The 16,054-nt window shown below is 37.3% G+C and overlaps 1 long non-coding RNA gene across 1 annotated transcript; it reads right to left on the bottom strand.

The window, feature by feature from the left end:
- Positions 1-10,151: 10,151 nt before the first annotated feature.
- On the bottom strand, positions 10,152-15,100 carry LOC311588551. Its single transcript, XR_014776253.1, has 3 exons — positions 14,999-15,100; positions 12,598-12,686; positions 10,152-10,270 (listed from the first exon to the last, which is right to left on the bottom strand). It is a non-coding gene; the product is annotated as an uncharacterized lncRNA (long non-coding RNA).
- Between the last annotated feature and the right edge of the window lie 954 nt (positions 15,101-16,054).

The following is a 16,054-nucleotide window of genomic DNA, read 5'->3' as shown; positions in this document are numbered from 1 at the left end:
AAATAAAAGAAATAAATATTAAAATTAAGAATTAGTACTGGGGGGTGTATTAAATATTTCCCTTTATCCAGGCATGTTGATACATATATGTGTATCAGGTTATACAAAGGTGGAGGCAGGAAGATCACTCTACTCAGATGTTTAGAGGAAATCTTGACAATAGAGTAAGATCTCATCTCAAAACAAATATTTATGTTTTTCCCCATAGACCTGGGATGCTTTACACATATGCCAGAGTGCTTCTTTGTGCAGTGGACAGGAGGTAAGGGGACAATATATAACAAGCTGAGGTTCTGAGACTAAGACACTGTGTGTTAGCTTAAAGGAGAAGTGGAGGCACAAGGAATCTAAGAATCAGTGTTCAGTGCTGCACAATAGCCATGGCATGGTCATTTCACTCATGAGCTCACTGTAGTGGTGGCTTATTAAACAGAACCTGGCCAGTATCAAGCTAGACAAAATCCTGACACAGATGGAGTAAGAATATTTTTGGTATCCCACACAAGATAAAATCATAAAATATATTCCAGATGAACTAAATGTTGACTATAAAAGAATTAAACCATGAATATGAAACATATACATAAATTTCATATATATATGTATATAAAAACTGTATTTTATATCACTTTATAATCCTGGAGAACAATAGCAGATGATAATGAAAGTGGTGGTAATGATGTGGATATATAGGTGTGTGTTACATATATTTATATTTTGTATGAATATGAGTATATATATTATGAATTATGTAGACTCCTGTGAGAATTTAGAAATCAGTCTTTTCATTGCCAAATCCAAAGTATCTGGAAGACTATTTGCCACTCTGCTAGTGAAAATAAAAATATGTGTATAAAATAAATTAACAACAGAAGTTTTCTACTCTACCTTTCTATATACAGTATAGTAGCAATTTTAAAATTTATAACAGGGCAATATATTAGAAAATAAGAGAAATTTAACTCCAAAATCCTATTATTGTTGAACAAGATGGGCCAAGGTAAGAAAACCAAGTAACATCTCCTTTTGAATTCACACCAGCATGCTATCTATCACCAAAGTACATAGATTGTTTGCCTCACACACTTCCTGCATTTAGGAGCCATCAGCTTCCTCAGATCCCTTCAGATGTTGTTTACTCCCTGTCCGTTACTTCCCTGGCTCTCCTAGGAACAGCCTCGTCATCTGGACCATACTCAGTGCTCCCTATATTTGCAGCCTTTCTCTTCCATCCTTTGCAATTATCATGTGGTAAAGGAGTCCTTAACCATTTACCTGTGACCAGGTCTTAGAATTGATGCTGGGTACTCTGTGGTACCTGCTATGCATCGGTGCAAAGCTTTATACAATACTTATTTGCCAATAAACAATGATGTGAACTGGAGATTCTGCAACCTCATTCAAACTTTGGTAGGTTCTTTCTGATTCTACCACCAATAGCACCATGGAGCATTGGCAATGCCCTCTTGCACAGTCTATGCTTGGCTAAGGAATACCTCTGTTCATACGTGTGTATTACAGAGCTCCAAATATTATCTCTCTTTGCTTAGAATGATCTTTTACCCACTCTCCAGTCTAAGAAATACCTGCTTATTCTTCAAAGATTGTCTCCTACATTTTTAACATGAGGACCACTGCTCTATAGTCAGCATTCCTACAGCACTTTGCTTTTAGGAATCTTTCTCATCCTGTCAGTCTTAGACTACATCTCAGCTGGAGGAAAAGAGTTCTGTCACATTAAACAGACTGCAAATTCCCAAGAGGAAAAAAGGACTGTAGTGTACTCCTTCTATGTCCCAGTCTTGTCACGGTGCTTTCCAAGTAAGTTGCAACAGAAATAGTGTTTGGGTACGTGTTGACCAATTTTCATTAGCATATATAATGTTTTGTTACATCATTTCATACATGTCATTAAACTCTGCTCATATTCTTCACTTCTGTGACCTCTTGTTGGTCCCCTTTCTCTCTGGAATAGCATCCATTCTAATTTTAGGTATCTGTCTCTGTCTTTATCATTTCTATCTATCTCTGTCTGTCTGTCTGTCTGTCTGTCTGTCTGACATACATACACACAATCAAATTTTAATTCACATATGAAACATAACAGATATTTGTTTTTCTTTTCTGTTATTGTTCCTTTCCCCCAACTCATGTCCATTTAGCATCATCTCTCTTCTTGTTTAGCCCCCCCTTGTACTTTAATGCTTTAAAATCTAATGTGTATGTACACAATTTTCTTTACCTATCCATATTTCCAATTACATCTATTATGGTTACATTATTTTTAATATTTTGAAACTTCTATGGTAAACATGGATGTGCAGGTAGGTATCTCTGTGCTATGCCAGCTGAGATTCCTAAGGTTATGAAGTTAGGACTGGTACTCACTAGACAGTAGAGTTCATTAGATAGTTTAGTTTTCCTTTCATTAGTTAGTTGAGGAATGTACATACTATTTGTCATGAAGGCAGTGCTAGTTTCCAATTCCCAGAGCTCTACTACCATTTCTTGTTAATGTTTCTTGATGATAGCCATTCAGACTAGCATTAGATATAATGTCAGTATAGTTCTGTTTGCCTTCCCTACTTGCTGAGTTTGTTGACCAAGTTTTGATAATCTTTGGGCATTTGTACTATTCCTTTGATAATTTCCTGTGATAGTCACACCAGAAAAGAATACAGCAAAAACAAGTGATTGTTTTAGTTTGAATCCCTATATTAATAGCTATCCATCAGTGAAATACAAAACAACATGATAAGTATTGAAAATATGGATGATGATGGGCAAATGGGAACAAAATATGGTCTTATTGTAAGGAAACCACGTTGAAAGCAAAACGTGAAAGGAAAATGTTAGCCATCAGGAAAACACAAGATTATAAACTGGTTAGACACATTAAAAGAAAGGGTTTAAAATCACAGTTTTTTAATATTTCATTTGTATTAGAAAGGAGGGACAGTACATGCCCATATTTTAAATTTTTATTATATTTTTCCATATATATTTATATTATTACACATAAAAAATAAACTACATACAGCAAGAAAAACCACAAAACAATCAGGAATTATAGAAATGTTACATTCATGGTGTTTTAGCTATTTATATTTGGCAATCTTGAAGAATACATCTCTCCTATCTTGGTGAGTCTAAAGTTCTAAATGTAAATCAATATCTATCATTTGGTTTAAAATTAAGTGTGGTGAACTATAGAGAAAGAGAAAAGAATAGACGGAATCAGTTTCTTCTTCTCATGTGCCTGTGGTTTCATTTGTTACAATTGGTTCAAATTACTTTTGTACACTTAAGGAGCTCAGTGTGGTTGTTTATAAAAACTAAAACATTTTAAATCAGCAAACCAAGCAGAAGCAGAAAAGGATCCTTGAATATCCCATTAATAAAATACCAACCCAAATTATAACTGTCTCAGGAGCAGTTGTAACAACTACTGAAAGGTCAATGTTTACCACCGAAGTGTTGAGGTCCATAAACCACTGCTAATCCTGAGTCCCGACTGCATTTCTTTTACTGTTTCCTCTTTTTCTATTGTAAAAGGTTTCCCATAGAACAAATTTTGATCATATTTTTCTCTTCCCACAACTCCTCTCAGATTCTCTCCACCTCCTTACCTACTCAACTTTATGTTCTCTCTCTCTCTCTCTCTCTTCTCTCTCTCTCTCTCTCTCTCTCTCTCAAACACACACACACACACACACACACACACACACACACACACACACACACACACACACACACACCCCAAAACAAACAAACAAAAGTAAGGCAAAAAATAAATCCCCCAACAAAACATGGAGCTGATGATTTTCCTTTGTTAGTGGTATCAATTCTAAGTAGCTTCTTGGTTAAGGGTGGAAGCCTGTGTCCACTGTCTCCTCTCATGGCTGGGACCCCGTGTGGCTAGAATTCTGTGCCTGTAAGTATCTTATGCATTCTTTTTTTTCTTATGTATTATTTCAAAAGCTCTGTGAGTTCACATGTGCCATGAGCCCTGTTGTGTCTGGAAGATACTGTTTTCCTCAGAGTCAGCTATCCTCTGGCCCTCAGAATATTTCTGCCTCTGCTTCCTCATAGATCCTGTAGTTCTGGAAACAGTGGTTTTTGCAGAGGTGTAATGATGGTAAAGGTAAAGAAAAGAGCTTTCACGTGTATATCGAACAATTCTTCTACTTAATACCTAGGTTAATTAAATTGCTTTTTTCAGTGTAAGTAATATTCAGAAGCAAACACACACACACACACACACACACACACACACACACACAGAGAGAGAGAGAGAGAGAGAGAGAGAGAGAGAGAGAGAGAGAGAGAATATTACAGTTTTTAAAGCAATCAGTATCCACCAGCCAGGACACAAGGAGTATATTGTCTTAACTCTATATTCTACACAGCCTTGTGAGGTATACAAAATTCCAGTAGTCGTGCTCTGTTTGCTGAGAGAATCTTCCTGCTACATAATCCCATGGCAATGCATTTAAAATTTCAAACTGGGGTTGCATAAAAAGAGGACTGGACTTTCCCCTTTGTAGGTGTTCATTTCAATGTATCAATCATTGTAAGAGAGAGCCTTGAGTTAGAAGTGTTAGTCGAATGGACATCCATGACTGAATACCTATTTTGAATCAGAGACAGGAGAAAGCCCAGACACAGAGGTGACTTAACACTATTCTCTCAAATGTATTTAAATTAAATACAACCTAAACTTTCATTTATCCGCCTAAAGCAATTCTGGGGATTATCAAGCAAACAGAAAGTGCTTCGGCTGACTGGCTTTGTTTTGCTTCTGTGACTGTATGAGGCGGGAGAGTCTCTTTATCAAACAGTGTTAAAGCAAAAGGCTTTCTTCCTTGCCAGGAGAGTGACTTCAATAATTACCAAAGGAGCTGGAGACAGGAGCGCCTTCCAATTAACTTCTGTTACAGAGTGCTGTTGACTACTCGCCTGACAGCCAAGCACAGATGGAGGGAAAGGCGAGCACACTAGATTTCTTTGCATTTCATAGTTCACAGATTAAAGGCAGTGTCAAGAGCAAGTCAGAATGGAGGAATTGATTTCTTTAGCACTGAGCGTGTGGCAGAGGGCCGCTTCTGAGTCATTACAAACAAGGCACAGGGACTTTAATATTATGTTCTGTTTCTTGGTATACAAATCAAACATTTTTCCCCCTTTCAGGTGAACTCACTCTGAAAGACTCACTGGTAGAAAGTGAGTGTTAGCCAAGCCTCTTTAAATTCAGACTATGTAAGCTCTGTGGTAGCTCTTGTAAGCTCAGTGACTCTGGCTCAATGCTTGCCTTAAGATTAACATTGAGTGAAAGGGCAAGCAGCCACTGGTCCCCTGAAAGACAATGGAGAAAATGATAGAATGAAAAGAAAGCAATATTAATAACATGAGTAAATAGTAATAAAAAAGTGCAGTAGTAATAAACCCACATGGTATTAGCATAAAAACAGACAGTTTTGTGGAAGGAATCAAATTGAGATCAGAAAATAAACCCAAACACCCACGGACACTTGATTTTGACAAAGAAGTGAAAAGCATACAATGGGATAAAAAGAAAGCATTTTCAACAATGATGCTGATCTAACTGGATGTTCCAAGAATAAAATGCAAATAAATCCATATTTATCACATGGAACAAAACTCAAGTCCAAGTAGATCAAAGACCTCAACATAAAACTGGACACACTAAATCTGGTAGAAGAGACAGTGGGAAATAGCCTTGAACACATTGGCACAAGAGACAACTTTCAGAACAAAACACCAACAGCTCAGGCACAAAGAGCAAAAATTAATAAACGAGATTTCATGAAGCTGAAAAGTTTCTGTAAGTCAAGGGGCACTATCAATAGGACAAAGTGGCAGCCTTCAGAATGGGAAAAGATCTTCACCAACCCTACATCTGACAGAGAGCTAATATCCAAAATATATAAAGAACTCAAGAAACTAAACACCAACAAAGCAAATAACTCAGTTAAAAATGGGTATAGAACTAAACAGAGATTTCTCAATTAGGCATCTCTAATGGCCGAGAAGCACTTAAGGAAACATCTTTGGTCATCAGGGAAATGCAAATCAAAACCACTCTGAGATTCTATCTTGTATCTGTGAGAATGGTTAATATAAAAACTCAAGCGACAGCACATGCTGGGGAGGATGTGAAGCAAGGGGAACACTCCTCTATTGCTGGTGGGAGTGCAAACTTGTACAACCATTTTGGAAATCAATCTAGTGATTTCTCAAAAAACTGGGAATAGTTCTACCACTAGATGCAGCTATACCATTCCTGGGCATATACGCAAAAGATGATCCACTATACACAAAGACACTTACTCAACTATGTTCTTAACATCCTTATTTGTTTTTTGTTTGCTTGTTTGTTTTGTTTTGTTTTATTTTGAGACAGGGTTTCTCTGTGTAGCCTTGGCTGTCCTGCACTTACTTTGTAATAGCCAGAAACTGGAAAAAAAAAAACTCTATGTCCCTCAACCAAAGAATGGATAAAGAGAATGTGGTACATTAACACAATGGAATACTACTTAGCTATTAAGATCAAAGACATCATGCAAATTTCAAGCAAATAGATGGAACTAGAAAATATCATCCTGAATGAGGGAACCTAGCCCAACTTGAGACCCACCCCATGGGAGAGAGACAACCCTTGACATTATTAATGATGTTCTGTTACGATTGCAGTCAAGAACATAACATAATTGTCTTCTGAGAGGCTTCATCCAGAAGCTGATGAAAACAGATACAGAGATCCACAGCCAAACAATAGGATGAGCTCAGCATGTTTAGGAAGGATAGAGGGAGCCAGAGGGGTCTAGGACATCACAAGAAGACCTACAGAGTATACTAACATGGGCCCATGAAGACTCACAGAGACTGAAACACCAACCAAAGAGAATGCATGGGCTAGACCTAGGCCCCATATTTATATGTAGCAGATATGAAGTTTGGTCATCATATAGGTTACCTAAAAATGGGAGTAGATGCTGTCTCTGACTCTGTTGCCTGTCTTTGGATCCCTTTCCACTAGATGGCTGCCTAGTCTGACCTCAGTGGGAGGGGATGTACTTAGATCTTGATGTGCCAGAAGAGTTTGGTACTCTCTGGGAAGAGGGCCTCTCGTCAGAGAAGAGGAGCGGGCAATAAAGGAGGTGGGTTGTGATGGTTGGACTGGAAGAAGAGGAGGGAGTTGAGGCTGCTATTGAGATATAAATAAATTAATAAAAAAAATTTCTGCTGGATTTTCATCCAGTGACTCTTTCCTAATACTGCCTTTACTATAGTGATGGAAAATCTTACTTTGCCAATTACTATAACTCATCTACATTAACCAGTAGAATCTTACAACTTTATAATCCTTGAAATGTAGAAGTCTTTTGTATCTGTAAGCAAAAAACTAATGGCCTATAGCTGAGGCAGGAAATAGAAGGTGGGATATCTGGGAGGCAGCAATGATTCTGTCATAGAACCAGTTGTGATACATTCATTAATCAGACAAGATGTGAGGAGAACAGAAGTGTGGTACATGAGCACAGGTAACCAGCCACATGGCAGAACTTGGATTAGACAGAGGGTCCTAGAAACTTACAAGTAGAACATTATGATAGGCAGATTTGGGCCCAGGGGTCCTGCTCAAACTAAGGCACCAGCCAAGGACAATACAGGCCATAAACTTTAAACCCCTACCCAGATCTAGCCAATGGTCAGAACATTCTCCGCGGTAGAGTGGAGAGTGGGATATTACTTTCTCACATACTCTGGTGCCTCACATTTGACCATGTCCCCTGGACGGGGAGACCTGGTGGCACTCAGAGGAAGGACAGCAGGTTACCAAGAAGAGACTTGATACCCTATGAGCATATACAGGGGGAGATAATCCCTCTCAGGAACAGTCATAGGGGAGGGGAATAAGGGGAAAATGGGAGGGAGGGAAGAATGGGAGGATACAAGGGATGGGATAACCATTGAGATGTAACAAGAATAAATTAATAAAAAATTAGAAAAAAATTGGATTAGAATAAATGTGTTATTGTAAGTTATAAGTGAGGTATATAGTCTAGGTATTTGTAAACATATTTTAAGTATCACAAGTCTTTAGTCTGGAGCTTAGGGTCAGGATTAAGCCCCCTCCTACTCCCCCTTTAATCAAATGACTGATGTATTGGCTTGATTTATTTGTAATTAATGTAACCAAATTAATTCCATTTTTCAGTGGTACATAACTTCTTGTTGCACTTAATTATTTGAGTAATATATTATAGTAGATTGGAGCAATGAAAAGGTGAGTAGTGAAAAGAGCTAAATCCTGTGCTCTTGTGACAGGATTTCTGGGTTTTTAACAGCACTTTCCCAATTTCTAGTATTACAAGATGGGTTCACTTCATATTCCTGAAAACAGCCTCATGTCTATGCTTCCATATTTCATGAAAGTCAGAAAGTATAGAGGTATAGAGGAGAGAGTTTGAATTCAAGTGAAGCAGGTATCATTATAAACAGCAAGTAGATTATCTTGTGAAATAATAATCTCCACATCAAAGGGGTTTTAACAAAAGGAAAAAGAAGTATAAAAACAAAGCAATTCATTCAAGTAGGAAATTGTATGTTATACAATTTTAAGTCATCCTGCCAAGGTTGACATTCTCCAATTAGCTAGTGTTCTTAATAAATTTCAAGCGGGTGTATTTGAATAACTTTTACCATGACTGATAACATGAAATTCCATAATTCTGTGTGCTTGCTCATTCCTTCCTCATTTTGCCCTGTTTGTACCCCAGCCCCTGGAAAGGTAGCACAAATATTTAATTTCCAGGCTAATGGGTACAGAGGATTTCGTCCATCATAGTAGCAAGGACTAGACAGCTCACATAATAGCAGGCAGAAAACAGGGAAGAGGAATTTGCCATCTTTCTTGCCTTTCTACTTGTACATTGTATGGATTTCTAGCTCATGGAATGGTGCCACCCCCGACTGATGGCATTTCTTACCCTTTGAAATTCTTCTCAGACTGTCCTCATAGATATACTTTGTGATGTACATCAATCTCGTAGGTCATTTTAAACCCGCTGAAGCTAACAATGAACACGAACCGGCACAGAACAATTTTTTCAATCCACGCAAGAGAAAGAACACAATGAAAGAGGACTTCTAGGCAGTGGTGAAGGCCAGCCAGTCACAAACCTGACACATTCACACAGATATCAGCTACCCCAGAGAGTGTTTTTCATTAAACCTGTTAAGCTAAAAGCTAAGTTAAAATTTCTTAGTACATTTCCTGAAAGCTTGGAGAACAGAAACTAGACTTGGTGCTAGGTGTATAAATCACAGTGGTATGATGGCTTCAGATAAGGAATGTGAATGAAGAACTACTTCTTTTCTTTTCTTTTCTTTTTTTCCTCTCTGTCTCTGAGGGATGGCAAACTCTGACCTTGCAGGAAGCAAGCTGGCCCCAGCTCTTTCAAATCCACGTTTCTTTGCCTCTGATTCTTATGTGTCAAAGGACAGAGACCCAAAAATATTCCTTGTAGGAGGATATGAATTACTACTCAGTTCTTAGTATTAAGATACTTCTGATCAAGCCATGAGTTTGTTTCTCACATGGATTTACCTATTCTCCATTGCTATTTTACCTTCCTATTTTCTTTATTTTTCAATTTTTATTATTTTCTTTATTTAACTTCCTCACTTTTTATTTCTTCTTTGATCCTTCTTTCTTTCCTCCACCTGTACCAAGGAATAATTTTAAATCCTAGTTTTGATACTTGGGAAATGACTCTTTTCCTACTACAGGGTTGCCGGGTCCAGCCTTTATATAATGGCTTTCATCTTGCTGTATTGCATCTTGTTTTGTCTTGTTTGGCTGTCTTCTTTGGAGAAGACCTGCTGTTTTATGAAAAGGAAGCAGAGGAGGGCTGGATATCGGGGAGGGGAAGGTCGCAATGACTGAGAATAAGTGGAGGGAGGGAAAACTGTGGTTGAGATGTATTTTAGGAGGGAAGGACTGTATGGTAAAAGCAAACAAAGGAAACAATGTGACGGACATGTTTCTACTGTGGTTTTAATTTAAAATATAATCACATGGAGGTTTAGTGGCTATGAGTCTGACCTTCTCTGCTCATTTATGTGGCCAAAATAAGGACAAAAACAACAGCCATGCCAAAGTTGTTGGGTTTAATCAACATGAAGCAACATTCCTTTTCATATTAAACTGTAACATCAGCTTTCTTCTATGCTTTGAGGTCTCCTATTGAAAACAAAGATGGATTTTAGCTGAATAAATTTAGTTGAAAACTGATTTTGTCCTGTTCTTATTGGCATTAGTTAAATCATTGAGCCTTTATTTGTTAATTAGCCTGAAAACATGGTATTTATGTAATGTTCTCCCCTCTGTTTGCCCCCTCATGCTCCTCTTTAACCTTTTTGAATCTTAATTTGTCACATATAACAATGAGACTAGTAGCAAATACCACTGTGCATGGTGCACGGAATTAATTCATGAAAAAAAGCATTTTCATAATGTTTACTAATATTATGACTAAGTAACACAAATATCAGTAAAAATCTATCAATGATATTGAGGTTCTTCAGTATTACCTATCCACTTGTAAATTAATAATGTCTATTTCATTATTAGTACTGCTACTTCATTCAGAACATGGTGATAACATACTTATTAATAAGAGTTTTAATTAAATCATCAACAATGGTACCAAAGTTCAGCACTAAGAGAATTTGCTTTTAATAACATCAACTGAAAGTGATACAGTTTTGCAAAACAGCATGGTCAAAGTACAGACTCATTTACAATACATCATATTTTGTATGACTGTCATCACAATCTCCATCACATAGACTACATGTTTACTTGCACACCATTTTATATTAATTGATTACAGAACTGTTTAAAAATTGAAAGAAGATACATTCAAATAGGTCTTTGTCTTACTTTGTAGATACGAAGAAAGATGGAAAGTGAGAAAAATTAAGATCTGAAATTATTCGGTTATTAATTAATGCTATTCTATGAAGTAGAATATTTAAGTTGGATGATATAAACACACTCATCAAATCCTGTTGAAGTGATGCTCCACCAAGAAAAATAAATAAATAAATGCAGACATATAGCTTTCATAGGATATAAGTCTTGTTTGTTACAAATAAAAGCAAAAAGATGATTAAAAATAAGTAATGATGTCATGATATCTTGATATCTTTAACAAAGAGAACAGTGTATGAAACATTTCACATAATGTCCTCTGGACTCTCTGGTTCACATTTTTTCTAATTCTGGAGTGATTTAAGTGATATGTAAATTGTTATATGTATTTTTGGAGTAAGATCCTTGGAGTATTCCTAAAATATATCTCACTTAAAATAGTGTCATTCAAAATGGAAATTGATTAAAAGGATGTGGTTATTTCATAGGGATGGACACAGACATCCTGGAATCAGAATTAGAAAAGTAAAGATTCAGGACACTCTATTTGTTATCTCTGTGGCAATCCATTCCCGTCTCTCCCTCTAAAGAACTTCCGTCTTGGCATGAGCGTGTATACCAGAGGTCTGGCTTCCCCAGGCTCCCTCTAGAGCATATCAGACAGAAACTGGAGTCCAAATTAACAGCACACACTACCTGGAAAATTCAAGATTTCAAGGGGTTTTCTGTAGCTCACTCTGCTGTTTAGAGGTGATGCCATTTTAGTCTAGTTTAAAAAACTACAAAAGTGACAAAGATAGAACCATGAACACAGGCTATTAGGAACAGAGCAGAAATGATTCATGTTGGGAAAAATGAATTGAGTCAAGTACTTGCAGCAGCATCATATGCCAATGAAAAAATGTTTTGTTTTTTTTTTTTAGAAAGCATTGTGCTGAATTTTCCAAGATGGTGGTGACAAGAGTGTACCATATCTTAGTGGCAGGACAGAAACTAAGGACCCCATGAGTAACCTAGTGATTCATGCTAAAACACTTCCATGTTTCCTGGACAAAGGAGACACCCTGGGGCCTGGGGTCACACAGTTCCAGGACCCCAGTGGCAGTGTCTGGCAATGTGTTCTTCCTATTCCACAGTGACTCCTCAGTTTCAAGGACTCTGCAGTCCATCAACCAGACCTCAGATTCCTTCTGCTTCCCCCAGGGCAGTTCCCAGATACCAGAGGCAACATCCCAACTCCTGATCCACAGTCCCACTAGTCCCCAGGGGAGATCGACTGATTAGTAGGTTCCAAGATAGTAGAGGCTAGTCAAAGCTGACTGCTGCGAGCATAGCCTCTGCTCTGTTAGAAATCTGCTGTGTGGCTTACTCTGAAGTACCCTGTTCATATTCCACTGGTCTTTCACTGCCATCCTGAAGGGGGTTCCATACTCCAGAGACTTGCATATCCAGCTGTCAGTACAGATCCACTAGCTGTCTTATGGAGACATTAGATCTTCACTGAATCACAAAAGCCAGTGAAACTGAGTAGGTTCAGCAAACAAACAGCCAACACTACAGACAACTATATGGCTAAAGGCCAGCATAAGAACACAATCAAGAAAAATCAGGGCAATATGACTTCACAAGAATACCTTCTAGGGAAGATGAGGCAGGTTATCAGGAAGAGATCTGATAGGCTGTGATCTTATAGTGGAGGATGAGGTCACCTTCAGTCACAGACCTAGGGGAAGGGAATGGGATGAAAGAGGGAGGGAGGAAGGGAGGGAGGAAGAGGAAGATACAGTGAGGGGATGACAATTGAGATGTAATCTGCATAAATTACTTAAATAAAAATTAAAAAGAAGTATCCCCTCTAAACGACTGGATATTCCAACACTGTGAAAACACAGGAAAATGACCTTAAATCAATGTTTATGAAATTGTTAGAGGCATTTAAAGAGGAAATGAATAAATACCTCAAAGAAATACAAGGAAATACTATTAAACAAATAGAGGCCCTTAAAGAGGAAACAAACTCCCTCAGAAATACAGGAAAATACAGTCAAACAAATAAAGGCTATCAAAGACATATAGAAAAATATAATCAAACAGGTGAAGGAAATGAATGTAATGGTTCAAGACATGAAAATTAAAAGAAAACATAGAAAACCCTGATATAGAAAACTTAGAGAAGAGTACAGGAACCACAGAGTTAAGCATCACTAACAGAATACAAGAGGCGGAGGAAAGAATTTCAGGCACAGTAGATATAATTGAAGAAATGATACATCTGTCAAAGAAAATATTAAATAGAAAAAAATGCCTGACAAAAATCAAAGACACCATGAAAAGACAAAATCAAGGAACAAAAAGAAAAAGAAGACACTAGGCTCCAGGGACCAGAAAATATTTCCAAGAAAATCATGAAAGAAAATTTCCCGAACCTAAAGAAATAGATGTATTTAAATATAAAGAGGCCTACAGAACACTAAATAGACTAGACTAGAAAAGAAATTCCTTCCACTACATAATAATCAAAGCACTAAATCTACGTAAGAAAGAAAAGACAAGCGAAAAGGTTAAATAACTTATAGAGGTAGACTTATCAGAATCACACCCAACTTCTCAGCAGAGACTATGAAAGCCAGAAGGGCATGGGAAGATGCCATGCAGACACTAAGAGACCACAGATGCCACCTCATAGAGGGATAAAACAAGATATTTTACGCCAAAATCAAAATTAAACAATATCTATGAACCAAACAAGCCCTTCAGAAGATACTAGAAGGAAAACTCCAACCCAACAAGGTCAATTATACACAAGAAAATACAGGATATAGATAACATTATAACAGAAAAAAAAAAAGACAAGCACACAAATACACTATCACCACCAAAACCACAGTAAAAGGAAAAATGACCAATCATTGGTCATTAATCTATCAAAATAAATGGGGTCAACTGTCCAATAAAAAGACCCACACTAACAGAATAGATAATGTAAACAGGACCCATTATTCTGCTGCATAGAAGCAAAACACATCAGGAACAAATGCAGACATTAACTTAAAGTTAAGGGCTGAAAGAAAGTTTTCTAAGCAAATGGATCCAAGAAGGAAGCTGGAGTTGCCATCCTAATAACTAATATTAGACTTTCCACCAAAATTAATCAAAATACACCACCATGGATAAAACTAGACCTTGACAACAACAGAAATAACAAATGCCAATACACTCATGGAAAACTAACAAATCCCATTAGTTCAGGGAAGAAATAAGAAAGAAATTAAAGACTTCCTAACATTCAATGAAAATGAAGACACATATTCCCAAATTTATGGGACACCATGAAAGCACGCTGGAAATAATCAAACTCAAGGCTGAAATCAGTAAGTTAGAAACAAAGAGAACAATACAAAGACTCAACAAAAGCAATAGCTGGTTCTTTGAGAAAATCAAGAAGAATGACAAACCTCTTGGTAAACTAACTAAAAAGTAGAGAGACAGTACTCAACAAAATGAGAAGTAAAAAAGAGAGACATAATGACAGATACCTAGAAAATCCAAAGAATCATTAGGTCTTACTTTAAAAGATTGTATTCCAAAAAATTGGAAAACTTAAATAATATGGATGAGTTTCTTGATACATTTCACACACCAAACTTAAATCATGATCAGGTAAACAGTTTAAACGCAAGGTCAGGTGGGCTAAGGGCTTCCAGAAAGCAGCTGTAAACAGCTCACGGTGGACAACTCATTTGAATTTGAAAAACGTAGAAATGAACCTGTGAAATACCAGCGAGAGCTATGGAATAAAACCACTGATGCAATGAAGAGAGTTGAAGAGATCAAATAGAAACGCCAGGCTAAATTTATAATGAACAGGTTGAAGAAAAACAAAGAAGGTTCAAGACGTCAGAGAGGTCAAGCAGAACAATCATCTCATCCGGGCTCCTCTTGCAGGCAAAGGAAAGCAGCTGGAGGAAAAAAAAATGGTACAGCAGTTACAGGAGGATGACCAGCCCCATGGACACCGGAAATGAGTGGAAACACCTTGCAGTCATTGCAGACAAACATCATGTCATGGCCAGGGTATATCGGCCCCTAAGAGAAATAACACTTCTCGATCCTCATGTTGACCATGCGTGGGAGCCACCTAACAGACGCAGAGCGTGAAAGGAAGTGTAGGTCACTTCCTAGCCAGCAGAAGCACTCCTTAAGTACATTTTAATGTTGTTGTTAATAATCCCTTTTGATGTTTTTAACAGCTGTTTTTTAAAGTTATAAATTTCTCATTAAACCAATAGTTATTTATGTTTTTTTATTAAACCAGTGCTAAAATATCGTGTTTTAATACATGTAATCTAAAAGTTTTATGTAAATGCTTGATTATTTACATTGAATTCCTTGTGATGGAAATACTTGATGAACTATGATATTAAAATAAGCTATATAGTTCTTGATATAAATAGCAATATGGAAGACTTTGTCAGTTCGTGCTTCAGCCCTGTATTAGCTATGTCAGTATTTAAAGACACCTGAAACACAACTTCACCATCAACAAACCTAGCAGCTAGGAATGGTAAAGTATCTCATTTTTAATATATGATTTCAGTGATAATTCATGCTGAATACATGTAAACTGCTATATTGATTAGTTACATTTTAGTTCACATTTTGTTACACACCACCATCTGGAAGTGTTCTTCTTTAGTAAACGCTTTCTCAGAAGAGAATGAGTCTGCTGTGATGCTGTTGGAAGATGACTGTGGCTTGCTAAAAACATTTCTACTAAGGTATTCAAACTAGGCTGAAGGCAGGTTCTCTCTCTCTCTCTCTCTCTCTCTCTCTCTCTCTCTCTCTCTCTGTGTGTGTGTCTCTCTCTCTCCCTTCCTCCATCTCTCTCTCTCTCTCTCTCTCTCTCTCTCTCTCTCTCTCTCTCTCACACACACACACACACACACACACACACACACACACACACACAGGAATACATACTGTGGAATTGTCACTTAGCCTCCCTTGGGTTTGTTAAATCTACAAAATGCAGATGAGAGCCCCTACCTGACATGAGTGGAATTATTTTTTCTCTTAGGCATGTTATACAGT

This window comes from Acomys minous, assembly GCF_964271855.1.
Source record: "Acomys minous genome assembly, chromosome: 2".
Lineage (NCBI taxonomy): Eukaryota > Metazoa > Chordata > Mammalia > Rodentia > Muridae > Acomys > Acomys minous.
The sequence above is the reverse complement of the archived record's forward strand: the minus strand, read 5'-3'. Positions and strand labels throughout refer to the sequence as shown.